This window comes from Phoca vitulina, unplaced genomic scaffold, assembly GCF_004348235.1.
Source record: "Phoca vitulina isolate PV1807 unplaced genomic scaffold, GSC_HSeal_1.0 scaffold10, whole genome shotgun sequence".
Lineage (NCBI taxonomy): Eukaryota > Metazoa > Chordata > Mammalia > Carnivora > Phocidae > Phoca > Phoca vitulina.
In genome coordinates, this window is record NW_022589713.1 from 10,767,815 (window position 1) to 10,782,837 (window position 15,023).

Below are 15,023 nucleotides of genomic sequence, written 5' to 3' on the forward strand. Positions count from 1 at the left end.
TCTTTCCTTCTTTTCTTCCTCCCTGCCTCCTTTCTTTCTTTCCTTTCCTCCCTCTCTCCCTCCCTCCCTTCTTTCCTTTCCTTTCTTCCTTCCTTCCTTTCTTCCCTTCTTCTCCTTCTCTTCCTCCTCCTTCCTTCCCTCCTTTCTTCCTCCACCTCCTTCTTCTTTTGCAATAATCTGTTAGATGTTTAAAAGGATGGCATGATTTTTGCCTTTAAAAAATTTATTTTATTTTTTTAAAGATTTTATTTATTTATTTGACAGAGAGAGACACACAGCGAGAGAGGGAACACAAGCAGGGGGAGTGGGAGAGGGAGAAGCAGGCTTCCTGCAGAGCAGGGAGCCCGATGCTGGGCTCGATCCCAGGACCCTGGGATCATGACCTGAGCTGAAGGAAGATGCTTAACGACTGAGCCACCCAGGCGCTCCTAAAAAATTTTAAATAATACAACTAGGATGGGTCTGTGCACCATACAGGCACTTAGGAAAGAGCTGTTGCATAACAGCTAATAACACAGCCACTTTAGTAGATAGAGTGAAATATCTAGGATTTTTATTATGGAAAAGAAAAAGTTACTAGTGAATTATAAAACTATAAATATTTGTAATAGTCCCCCAAATAAATCTCTTTCTGTAAGAGTACATCACTGTAGGCTGAAATCTTCAGGAATAATTTTTTCTTAGTTTTAGGGGACATGATTTCATCTGATAAGAAAGAGTTACTCTGTTTTGTAGTTCTATCATATTGCAAATATTATGGAATATAAAAGCAATTCCACATGACACAGTTTAAAATTAAACCTATGTTAGATTTTCTTAGTAATGAAGCAATTTCTATAACATAAGACTAATAAAATAATTTTGTTTTGAAATAGAAAATGAATGAAAGGACTAATTACCAAGCAATTATCCTGTATTATTTGATTACTACCTAAATAATGTAGGTACAATTTTCCAATGGATTGTAGTTTTATTTTTGCCTGATAAAATGAAAATAGATTGAGGTAATCTAAAATCATTTTATCTAATATAGCTAGAAATTGCCTTCCAGGGCTACTGAAAGATATTCTTTCTTTGCCTTTTTTTCTTATGAGCACCATAGGAAAAGTCCAGGTATGTGGTTACATCTAATTTGAACTCAACAAAGAATGAATCATTAATTTGTCTGAAGGTGTAGAGAAGGATTGGCAGCATTTATTCTGCAACTAGTTTTCCCAGAATTTGATTTTAGAAACATTGACATTGGAAAGTGGGAAATTAAAGAGAAAACAGTGTAAATAATCTTTTAGCTAAAGATAAAGTGGAAAGTGGAGAACCAAAGATTCAGTAAATAAGAAAACATGTTTCCACCTTTTAAATACTTCTGAAAGTGTATTGAGTACATGGTAGTTAAATATAGCACAGTTACTTCTAAAGTTGATGTATTTATACGAAAGCACTAAGACAGTATTATTATAATATAAGAAAAAAATACTGGCCCATGTGAAATTTACACAATAAATCCATTTGATCAATTACATGTTTCTCCTATAAATCAAAGCAAAATACATTTTCCACTTTTTTGATTGTACATATGTGTTCTAGAGCACCATCAATGTTGTTACCTTGATTGGGTGTAGAAATTATTTGCTATTAAACTGTGCTTCAGTTTGCAAACTAAAATGTGTGCCACAGTACCACATAAAAGGCTGGCTGGCTGTCATTAAAAGACATCAAAGGGCATCCTCCCTGAAGTCTTTAAGTTTTATGGCAGGTGCCTCATAGAGAATTTCAGGTCATCTTGGGAAACCAGAAGAAGACTCCATCTAAACTCAATTGTCTTTGGTCTCTTTCATCTGTTTGGCAAGGTAGGCATTCTGGGTTAGAAAGAGTTTTGTGGTGATTTGAATATTGGACATCAAGCCTCTCTGATTTCAGCTGCTCTCAGCATGGAGGCTGCAGTCATGGTCTCTCCTGATGGACACATCTGGGGAACAGAAAAATGATCCTTGTGATAATATCATCGAGTTCCTATGAAGTGCAGGGGCATAAGCCTCTTTTTTGGCTCTTCTCAGGACACAAATGGAAGGGCATATTTGGTATACATGGCAATTCGGTATAACTTTGAAAAGGGACCATTTCCAAATTTGAAAGCACTACTCTCATTTGTTTAGTATGGGATGAGACAATTTCTACAGAACAGAATAATGGGATTTCTATTTAAACAAAGTGGCACAATAAATCCAGCTTTTTTTCTGGTTAAGCCTACTCATATAATTATTTCCTTAATGAGATATTACAAAAACCTATATTGAGAATAATATCTTTACAATCAAATTAAGGGACAACGATGGCTAATTTTTAGCTGATTAGAAAAATGCACATATTGCACATGAAAACAAACATGGTCTTAGATGTGTTTACGATTTGCTTTCCAGCCACATCTGCACCATCTCAGGGTACATTAATTTAATTTTGCTTAACAAGTATATCCTTTATGTTGTCATAAGCCTAAAACATCTCTTGGCTAGTTGTTTCTACTTTATTAGGACCAAACAAAATTTCCACAAGAACCAACAAATTATCATGAGCTCTGGAGGCTTATTTACTTATTTATTTTTGCCTAAGAATTAATATATTTAACGAATACAGTTTAAACCATTCTGTACTGCTTTGATCATTCACTTACATGTCATTAAGTAGTCTAAGCATTTTATTATGAAAGGGCTCTGTTTACAAATTAGACCAAAGAACACGTTTCACACTGAAGATCAGCATATATATTGTATTTTATTTCAGATGCACATGACACAACCTTAATATTAGAGCCAGATGATTAAAAGAACATTACCTGAGCCATGAGAGTCACTGAATGAGCTATGCTAAATTGGTTGTTTTCTGTTTTGTGATTAATTGTGCTTCTAAACCATATTTTAGTGTGCTTTGTTTTTCTGTCCCTAGTCATCCCATATTATTAAAGAGAAATTCTGCATATCTCTCCTGGAGTCCAATTAAGGATTTGCATCATGACTAGATTTTTCACTTTAATTACTGTATATAAAGTAGGTTTTGACTTATTTCCATATTTATCAAACTATGCAGAAGAAGCAAAATTCATCAAATAAACAGATATCTGTGGCTATAATTGCAGCCTGCATCGAGCATGTAGGAAGAAAATATGAGGGTCCAAATTTCATTATGTAGAACATAATAAACATCTGAATAATTAAACTGTGTGTAAATCATAGGCTTGGCAGTAGTAAGAATAGGAGAGACACCTTCATTTGATCCAAAAAATATTTTAAATATAATTCTGAAAATACGTCCTACACATTAGACAAACAACGAGTTGAAAACAACTTGCACCTCTTATCAGGTGAAAAATATAACATTGGATACTGTGCATTCAAAAATTGTTTTTTAATTAATTGTAATACATGATGAGCTTTCTGTGTACATGGATTGCCAGTAAAAGTCCTTTTTTCCTTGCAAATCAGAGAATAAAACCAAAAGGAAGTTAATATTAGCAAACTATTTTGATAATTTTTATTTGTACTTATACTGTAAATAATTAACATTGAAGAAGTGACCCATCAATTTCTAGGACTTCTAAATATGTATAATTTAAAGCTCCAAATACTCATCTACTTAAAAATGTTTAGCCATACTTCGTGCTTAATTTTGTTTTAAATAATTTGTAGCTAAATAAATATAGGAAACATTATTTTTATTATAGTAAAAATTTAAAGGTGAGAAGTATATTAATATTATGACCAAGATACTAACAACTTATCAAAAGTGGAAAACCCAAGACTTTTCATTTTTAAACATGATTTTTTAACTTTTAAGATATTCAAAAGATATTTCAAATGATTTTTCCTTTGGTTATTTAATTGCAGAACTTAAATTGTCTCTAGTGTCACAAATGAATTGGGTTTATTAAATTCAAAACTTTCAAAAAGACATTTTTAATTTAAATTTTTACCATAGTTAAGCTCCTGACAAGGAAAGTTTAATTCTAGTTATTGTAAGGTTGCTAAGGGCTTTGAATTAATTTATCTTGTAAGCCCTGCTGTGAGTATAGCTGGTTACTTTTGAATTAGATATTAAGGACAGATAAAGTGATGAACCTGCTTGGCTTCTACTATATGAAGATTCATCATATTTTGATTTCCACGGGCTCCCAGAAGTGAGGATCCTAGAAAATAGGATCTGCTTAATGTTGTCTGAAATCAGTCATTTCTCTCTTGCAGTTGATATAGAAATTTTCTTTTCACTTTTCAATATGTTACAAAATGCAAAAATGTGGCCTTTTAAAGGTAGCTACAGCAAATCATATCAAGGCTACCATGCAATAGCCCAACTAAATAACTTGGGTATGTTTCAATATACAATGCATGGGGACAGTGAATATACAAAATAGGTTATGGAGATGCAATTTGCAGTGTTTTTTTATTTTGGGAGAAGGTGAGGAAATAGGTTTGTATTCACCCAAATAATGAGTTACTGTACATCTCTTTGTATTAAGAATTCTGATAACTGTCTGAATACTTTTCTTGATCCATTTTAATGTTTCAGCTGGCCTTTCTGGGCAGACTTGATCTTCTTCTCTTAAGATTTATATGCAAGTAACTCTTGAATAGTAAAAACAAAATCACATGGACTATATGTGAACACACTAAAAGTGATTAATAGAATTCAATAGAATCAGTAACTGGAGGTCTAATGGCTTCTTACCGGCAATAACTAGCTGTTTGGCCTAAAACTGTTTTCAAAACGCCAACCTACAGATAAAGTCGTTTAGATGGTCATATAATAAATGTTATTTCATCAAACCAGGAGAAAAAGTTTCAAAGTGTTTGTCTACTAGGTGGTACAAATATTGATAAAATATTAAAGCAGGTAACTAGAAAGGTAGAATTTATAAATTTCAATGGTGCAAGTTACAGTTTGGTATTCTGAATAGAGGACACTTAAGTGTAACAGTCCATGAGCCAAATATTCACCTTATGGTTGAAAACAATTTTCAAAAGTACTAGTTTCCTAGAATAAAGAAAAACTGTAACTGACATCCATATTTCACAGATAATTCCGAGATGGTTTCTCATTTCCACATTGGTTTTGACTAGAGTGATAATGTTAAATGAATAATTGAGGAATTTAGGAATAATAAGTATTTTTGAAGAAAAGATTATAGTTTTAATTTACAAAATAGATTTCCTTTGTATAATACCCAGTGCAGAATCATGACTGTAGATTGTTTTCCCTCCTCAAAAAGAGAATGTGGTACTCAAAAGGAATTATCTGTAGGTTTCTTCTTAAAGGAAGCATCTGCTGGTATCTAAAATTTTTCTCAGCTCAAACAATATATTTCATTTTGTTTATTTTTTCTCTTCTTCCTTAATCAAACCTAAGGCTTCCACTGTAGAGAAAAAAGTGGTTTAAAAGAAGGATTGCTGGGCCTTACCCCAGATCCACTGATTTAGAATGAAAGATTAAGACCCGGAAATTTGCATTGTAAAAAATTATCCTGAACAGTGCTGTGCTGGCAGACGTTTAACAACTTGCTTCATGAAAAATAGTGTGTTATAAACTTTACTGATGTAAAGAATATACAGTGCACAACTCAAAAATAATAAAATGTGCAATATTCTTTTTCGTAAATTCCATATAGTCAATTGATCCCTACAAAAACAATTTCTTTAATTTTTGCTGAAATATTTTATCTATAACCCCAAACTATGGCTGTAACTGATGAATGAATATAGTTCCAAAATGAATGCTGGTTGACATTTTTGTTTATGGTAAGACAAAAATAAACCAATGAAGAATATATTGGAACTCACTTATTAGTCAATGATGTCAGTAACTTCTTTGTTGAATGGGATAGTAGTTTTCAAATACTGAAAGAATGGTTCTTCAATTTTATGCATTATTCACAATGTAATGGCTATAGACATGACACACTTTTAAGTTTAATCTGCGTTAGACAGAATAGAAAACACAATCAACAAAATATAAGGCCTGTTTTGTGGCATTTTTCAAATTTCATGGTAAAAACACTCCTCCTACCTTGCCAATTTCAAGCTACCAAGGTGATAACGCTTGAAGCAAGGTTGGAAAGGGATGCCCAGTAGGATACAATGGTATGTTTCTATCACCAGTGTGATAGATGTAAATGACCTGAAGAGCAAGTTCAATCGTAAGATATGGTAATTAGGAAGTGATGAGGTTTTAGTGTTACCTTTATTTTTCAGATAATTTATTTAGATAATTTAAATATATTTAAGGTAATTTATATTTTAAAATATAACTTAATTTTTTTAAAGATTTTATTTTTTTAAGTAATCTCTACACCCAACATGAGGCTCGAACTCACAACCCTAGGATCAAATGTTGCATGCTCCATTGACTGAGCCAGCCAGATGCCCCTAAAATGTTAACTTAATTTTTAATAATGGTCATGTTTAAAAACTGACTCATAAAATTCCTGAAGATTTAACATTTAAAAAATTAATATAACCATTATAATCAGAAATTAAAAATTAGAAATTTCTTAAGACAATAGATTTATAGACAGATTATTTTTCTAATGGATTGAGCACAGTTTATATACATAAACATGTGGTAGATTGTTGTGTCTGTGTATTAACATCAAATTATAAAGTATGCCCCCAGGGCACTTAGTTTTATGCTGATGGCTGGGAAACTCAGAAATAAAACTTTTTTAAACTTTAGGTCTTCATAATATATTTGTATCAAAATGTTAAGGTAATGATGACTACAAAACGAAATGTTAAAGTATGAGGGCAGATTGGGAGTTCTGTGACGACTATAAATAGTAGGGAAGGTATCTTGGAAGAGGTAGAACTTAATTGGGAACCTGAGAAACGGGTAGTCAAACCCAGACACCAGTCTCATATTATAGAGGAAGGAAGAGCATGGCAAGCAACAAAAATGAGCTGAACCAAACACAAAATCCAGAAGTCTTTACCAGTTCTTTTCTTTAAGTTTCAGTGGTATAATCCACCCCATGTATAGTTTGAGGGTGTTAGGATTTTGCTACTATCTGTTCACAGGATCCTTAATTCTAGTCTGCTGGAGTGCATCTTCCACATCCTTCCTCTGATCTCTTCCCTCAAGCTCTTCCACTTACTGATCCTTTAACATCTTTGATTTTCCCTCACATTGCCCTGTGAAAGCTGGTCTCCTTCTGCCCCTTCCAGTTCTGTTGGTCAACAAACACTAAGTGCTTCAGGGTCAGCAAAAGGTTAATTGGTTTCTCATTGGTCTGTTTAACCACAAATTTTCTTTAACTCTGTAGTGTAGTCAAGTTCAGAGGTGAAGTCAGAGGGATGCTACACTTCTGTGTGAGTGCACTTTCACACAAAAGTGGAGACATTTTCACAGAATGTAGATAAAGCAAGCCTTCATGAAATGACCCATCACCCAAGAGAGGAAGGGGGAGAGTCCTGATTCCTAGGAAGAAAGGTTAAGGGTCATGGTTTCTCAGCACTCCATGCAAGGTTTATCACCCAGAGGAAGAGGGTGTGTGTGTGTCAAGCATTGCTCTGATGGCCACATAGTTTCACAAAAACAGGTCCTTGCTCAACTGGCCAGAGGAGACACAAGAGTGTCTTAATACTCATATTTCAGATTATCATAATTTCATGTTTCCCTTATTATTTTTACTATGTAAGTATTGTTTTCTCTTAAAGCAAGTAGTGTCCTCTGATTACGTTTCTTTTATTATATAACTTTTCCCCCCTGGAGTTAGTAATTGTCTTACTTTTTTATTTTTAAAAATAATTTAATTAATTTATTTTTAAAAAAGATTTTATTCATTTATTTATTTGAGAGAGAGAGAGTGCAAGCAGAGAGAGAAGAAGAGAGAGGGGGACAAGCGGACTCCATGCTGAGTGTGGGGCTGGAGTTGAGGCTTGATACCACAACCCTGAAATCATGACCTGAGCCAAAATCAAGAGTCAAACACTTAACTGATGAGACATCCAGGAGCCCTGTATTTTACTTTTTTATTTGCTTAATATCTTAGCACTTCCAGCCAAGTTTTCCCATGCTGTACCAAAGCTCTGTAAAATGCTTCCCATTAAGTAACTTCTCTTTTCTGTTTGAGTTATCTTTTTAGAATTTCAGAATTACCTCAATCTTGATTCATATCCCCATTTTGGTAGAACACAATCTCCATTAGCTTCTTGAGTAAAGGTCCAAAGGAATAAATATATTTGGAAATTTGCATGTGTGAAAATGCTTTTATTCTATTCTCATACTTTCTCATTAAGTTAGACTGGATGTAGGACTCTACTTGGGAATCTTTTGATGCTGTATGTACTCTAAATTGATTGTGACTTTTATTTCTTGAAAAACTTATTGAAATCTTAATATAATTACTCATATAATATTTAATGATGTACAACTTATTATTTTTAAATTTATTTATTAGGTAATGTAGTGAAAAGCACCTCAAATTCAATATGTCTAAAATAGAACTCCTTCTTTGCTTCCTGCTCTACTCCCCATTTTCTCATTCTCAATGAATGGTACACCATTTATCTAATTATACTTGTCAGAAACATAACCCCCATATGCAATTTGTTATTAATTCTCCTCAGTGTTTCTTCTGACGTGTTTCTCCAATGCATCCATCTCTCCTCCTCTTATCTGTAGCAAATTATTCCCAGACACCACTCCATTTCACTTCCCAACCCAAATTTCCTAACTGATCTTTTTATATACACTCTTGTCCTCTTTTATTCTATTCTCTTCATTGCACCTAGATAGATCCTTTGGAAATGCATATCATATCTGGTAATGTCAAATTCCTATAAAAAATTAGCCTTCAGTGCATTCCCATTAATCAAATTTATCCCAATGGATAAAGACCAAGACCTTGTGCAAAGCTTACCAGACCTTGTGTGACCTATATCTCTAGCTTTATTTAGTAACACAATTCCATGCCATTATTTCCATTGTTTCAGTTCCTTTACCTTATCATCTCCCAATCAGCCACAGGGTCTCTGCACATGTTCTGTTGTAGGGAACACTACTTAACCTTCTCCTTTCTCCCTACCTAATGTCTAAATCTTAGTTCTACTTTCACTTCCTCAGGACACCTTACCTAAACTCCTATTTAAAATTTCCATAGAAAATTATTTTCATCATACATTACAATTGCAATTTTTGTATCCTTTGTATCATTACTTAATATCTGGCTTCTTAATTACATTATAAGCTCCACAAAGATAAGGATCTTGCCTATTTTCATTCATCAGTGTATCCCTTGCATTTTACATATGCCAGACATGTAGTATACTATAATTAAACATTTATTGAATGAATGAATGCTTTTTCCCTTGCCTTCTCTTCTCTTCCTTTCCTTTCCCTTCTCCTTCTTCATTTGTTTGTTTGTTTCTTTCTTTTTCTTTCACTCCTGCTCTTTTTTGGGGTGGTGGCCATGAATGATAAAACTGATTTTTATTTGGATTAATCAAGAAAACAAGCCAGTCAAGAGCAATAAAGTAATTATTGAAAAATATTTTATTATAAATACAATATAAATATTTTAAATAAAAAATATTTAAGATCTCTTTGAGTTTCCAGTTAACAAAATGGTTATAATTACAGTAGACATTGTAATAAAAATGTTTACTTTTGAAGTACATTTATTTGGAAGTTTACAGTCCAAAATATATTAGGTTCATTAAAAAATATAAATTAAGAGTATTAGGAGCCTTAACATGGCTGCATTTAAAAATTTCAAGATTTTCCAGTTATTTTGCTTAAGGACAGTAACTTCAGCAAGGAATGATCCATTCATTCTATGAGATCACTTCTTACTTCCTATTTCCTAATGAGATTTTTGTTCAGTTTAATTTAGAAAGCCATCTATTTAACTCATGATTTAATAAAGGATTTGTTTATAGATGCATATAGGTATACCTTAGCTTTCAGAACTTCAGATAGCAGAATGTAGTATGCTTGAAAATAATAATGGAAGTATTATTTTGTGTGTTTTCTTAAGGGACCACACTTAGAATTGAGAAGGCAAATTTTTTTTGTATCTTCACTCACATTTTTATTTATAACTATTTTATTCTTTCATTTTTAAAAACCTGATTTCCCTTCTATTGGATAATAGATTTCCAAATCAGAGTATGGATTGTGCTACATCCCCAAAAGGCAAATTTGTGAGTTTTAGATAAATGTCACGTATTTTTGTTTAATTATCTCAAAATATAGAATACAGCAGGGGTGAATGACAGCTGTGTGAGGATGTATATATTCAAGAATCCTCTTGCTGGTTTTTGGCAGAGCTTGCTGTAGTTCCAGTCTCTTTGTTTACCATGTGCAAAAGACTGGATCAACTTTCAAACACTTTATTATGGTTTAATGGGGGAATCATTAGTAGATGAGTTTAACAGACCCAAATGCTAGACACTCAGTGGTTTATTTTTCAAGATTAAAATAATGTCTGTTTCTAACCTTCAGTAGTTTAAAGCAAATTTGCATACAGCTGTATCCAGTTAAGTGCCTTTCAGACTTCTTGTTACATTAAGAATGTACAAGCATTAAGAGTGCTTGTAATACAATTGACTTTAGGCTGAATTTTACATTAATGGCCCCCTTTGTTATTTAGCTAGCATTAAAGGCTTAAGTACAAGAAAATCCATGTACAAAGCATATCATTTTTATTTTAATTTAAGCTCCCAAGAAATTTCGTGACTAAAACATCCGTTATGCCATTTGGAATAATTTTTTTTCCCCTAAAGCTCTTTGTAGCAAGAGACAAATGTTAGCAGAATCTTGAAATGCATAGTTACCTCAGGATTGCTGGGTGAATTGATAAAGACTACAGTGATACAAATTGGAACCACAATGGCCAGGGGACACAAAGCTGATGGGGTTTGGGCCTCTCTTAGGATGCTGTTAGGAAAAGGGCCATTAACACTGGCAAATAGGAAAAAGGGCTGTGAGAAGGATGCTAACAAGTACAGCAAGGGAGCCCAGGCAGACTCTGCCAGAACAGGAAGTGATTTCAACCAATCTCTAAGGGAAATCCTTTGGACAATCTTTCTTCGACAAATGCCTAGAAATTATGCTCTTTATATGACATCTACTTGCTTATTAATATCTCTAATAGGAATTGTTTAATGTTAATAAAATCTCTATTTCTCTAGAAATGTTGGGATAGCCTAGGTAAGTGAATTTTATGGTTCACTTTAATGTTACAACTCTGTAAAATACCCTAGTCTGCACTTGATTCTACTCATCAAAAATTAGGCCATTACTATGCACAAGGCACTAGGCCAGGAGCTTTTCTCTCTTACTATGTGAGAAATGCATTGAGTATAATTGTGCATTTCTTTGATGATCTGGGATCTTGTAGTGCCTCCTGTGCTCTCCATTCTGAATATTTATTCTCATTGAAAATCAGTTCAGAAATGGATGTCAAGTGAAGGATTCTGCACTGAACTCTATGACTACTCTGGAAATATGTACCTTTGTGTTTGAAACTTTATTCCCTTTTAGTTGCTGCTTTTTCTTAGAAGTAAATTGTCCTGAACCTCACTGTACTGTAGTGTAAATAATATGATATTAGGTCACCTATCAAGACCAAAGGTGTTGGTGCTAAAGATCATCAAAACTTCTATAACAACAACAACAACAACAACAAATGTCAACATTGAACTCAAAGGTGGTTCTTTGACACTATAGTCAAAACTGTGTCCCATATTTCTGACCTGTCACAGGTGACCTCTCTAGTTAATTCAACCTGAATGTGATAAACCAACTCTATAACAGCATGAAGGTGCCTGTGAATGAGTATATTTGTCTGGGGGAAAACTTATGATTAATAAAACTGTTAAACGGGCTGGTAGAGAGGGAAACATGGAGTCACTAATCAATAGGCATAAAGTTTCAGTTAAGAAGATGAATATGCTCTAGCGATCTACTGTACAGCACTGTACCTATAGTCAACAGTAATGTGTTGTACACCTAGAATTTTATTAAAAGGGTAGATCTCATGCTAAGTGTTCTTAGTACAGAAAAATAGAATTTAAAAATAATAATAAATACGTTGAAAACATAAAATAAAAAGAAGTAAAGTGCTGAGAAAAATTTGATTAATTGAGGAAACTGGATATTTTGATTAACCGAGGGAAGTTGAGTTTCAAATAATTGAGTGTTTATCACAAACTCATCCTTTCTATATGTCTTGGGTTATTCTTTAAAAGATGCTTTTTGAGATGAATCTACCTGATATAATATGTAAAGTGACTTTTCAATGCCTAATGAATGAATGATGAGAAAGACTGAGGGGAAGAGCCTGAAGTTTGTGATTCTATCTGCTGGCTGTGATTGGTATACTACTGAACTCTACTGAACAGTAAATCCACTGGGTGCAAATCTGACTATCTGAAGAATATGACTGGAGAAAACATCTGATGGAACATATAAGCATAGCCAGGACCTCCCAATAGTTGGGTGGAAAATAGCAACTTGGGAAGTAGGCTATGCTCAGAGATCCTTGTGCTAGAAGTGTGGGAGGATGACACTTACCTTGGGAAATATTCCAGAAAGACTGGATAGCAAGATGTAACCACAAGAAGCAAGGTAATCATTCACTCTATCATATCACTTAGATATCAGTATGGGTCTGGATCTGAGGGATAAGTTAGAAACCAATATCTGGATTTGCAGAATTCCAAGATTGCAGAGAATGAACAGAAAAGGCATATGAATGAACTTGGTCAGTGGAGACTGTGGCAAATGGAGAGAGAGCTCATGCCTTGTCTATCTGATGAAGTGGTTATCTATTGTCTTCATGTGGAAAAGCAGACCCAGTATGGCTGGATCTTACAATTGTTAAGGAGATATCAACATTTTATTATCCTGAATTTTAAATGTTGTAATTAATATATATTAGAAAACCAGAAAGTAGGTCAAAAAAAATAATGGGCCAGATCTCCAAGTCTTCCATATTTATGCTATCTTCTTAGCATGACCTATGAGGCCCGTACTTTTCCTTGTCTCCCACTGGGCTCCTCCTTCATCATTCCACACGAGCAGCACTTGCCTTTCTTAAGTTCTTCAAACGATTCTGCTTCAGCCGTGCTCTTCAATCATCCTTTTTGTTTAGTTGTCTCTTATTCATCCCTGAGATCTCAGCAAAAATGTCACCTCTCAGGAAAATTATTCCTAACAACCCCTCAGTCCTCTAAAATTTGGTAAGGGTTCCTCTCTTAGGACTTTGGACTTTTTGTTTATCATACCTATACAGTTAGTATTTGTTATCTTAGAGGGCAGGCAGTGAGAGAGTCCAGTTGTTTGTTTCTTGTCTACTTCCCCACTGAACTATAAGCATCACAAGTGGGGGGGCTTGTCTGTTTTTTTGAGTGTTTTTCTCCAGAACTTACATAGTGCCTATATAGGACCCCACAATATATTTACTGAATGAATCAACAAATTGCCCCCTGTCACAGCAGAACTAATACATTTTGTGGGGAGGGCACATGAGATCTCTCCGTGGTCCTGAAAACTATTTGTGGCAAGACATGGCCGCTTGTTTGAAACATTTTAAGTGGGGGAATGTATGACTCTAGCAGCGACTAATAACAACTGGCCAGGAAAAGGGAAAAAGATAACAGAAGAAAGAGCTAATAACAAGAAATAATATTTACTGAGACTCTTCAACATGTATGGATCTCTGCTTTACGTACATAATCATGTTAAATCCTCACAACAACCCAGTAACATAGATACTTTTTATCTCATTTTGTAGATGAGGAAACCAAAGCATAGAGAGATTAAATAGTTTTCAGAAGTTCAAATTCTCAGAAATGACTGAGATGACATTTCAACAATAGTTTGTTGGCTCCAAAGTTCACTTCATTAATGTAGAATCCTAGGTCATGAGGGTTGAAGGAAATGCTTCTTGTCCAAAGGGAGGATTAGTTTTCTAAACTCATGTAAGGTGTGTGACAAGTGGGCCAGTCATCCCAAAGGCAGGGTTAAGAAGGCAGCAAAGTTTGTCAATCAACCCTGATACATAGTATTTAGCAAACAATTGACAACACTTGCTTTTCCAGGATTGGTTTAGAGATAATAACTTCTTTGCAGTAAATAATGAACATATTGCAATAACATTAGCTACTGAATGCAAAGGAGTTCATTATCTTCAGACGTCATATTTTGACAAAGTTTAATCCTGAGAAGAAAAGATAATGATCAATTTCATGACTGTAGATTTTCCTTTAGGTTGAAGAGCCCCTAGAAATGTCTAAGGGGTATTTTCTGTACCCTAACAATCTTAATGTTCTGAATTATTTCACCAAATATCTTTATTCTGGAACTGGGGATATATTACTCATAAAGGATACTCACAATACTAAACATTTATTTGTGCTTGCCGTGTTTGAGAAGAGTGAACTGTTTAGCTCTGCACAGGGACTCCCTTGGTGTGCTTATGAGTGTAGGTAGGGATGCAGCCTTTGATGAATGGATTCAGATGCAAGACCACTCAGGAAATCTCAGAGGGTAAGAAGAGAGAGAGAAAGGAAAATGATGGTTCCCCAATTCACGTTCAAAGTATGGCCCGGGAACTAACCCATGGACATAGGGGGCCCCTACAGTGATACCTACAAATTCCAGTCATTGGAGGTGCAGAAGCAAGAGATAGATGTTTATGCCTAATGCCCAGTACATGTAGCGTCACTCCTTCTGGGTTGTTCAGATGTTGTAGATAAACATCCCTGCTGGTCATCCCCTTATGTATTCTTTTTCCCTTTGGAGACCTCTACCTCAATGCATCTTATCTTCACTCCCCTCCAGCTGCAATTTTATATACTGCAGAAGAATAGGAACTCTAGGCACTGACCACTGCTGGAAGTGGAAGAACCATAGAGTACATGGGGTACTTGAGAGTATCCAGCTCTGTCAGACACATTTAAAAGTTTTTTAAGTCTCTCCTAATGAGGTAATAATAAGCTTCCTTCTTTTATTACACAATGAGGCTGTTCAGATTG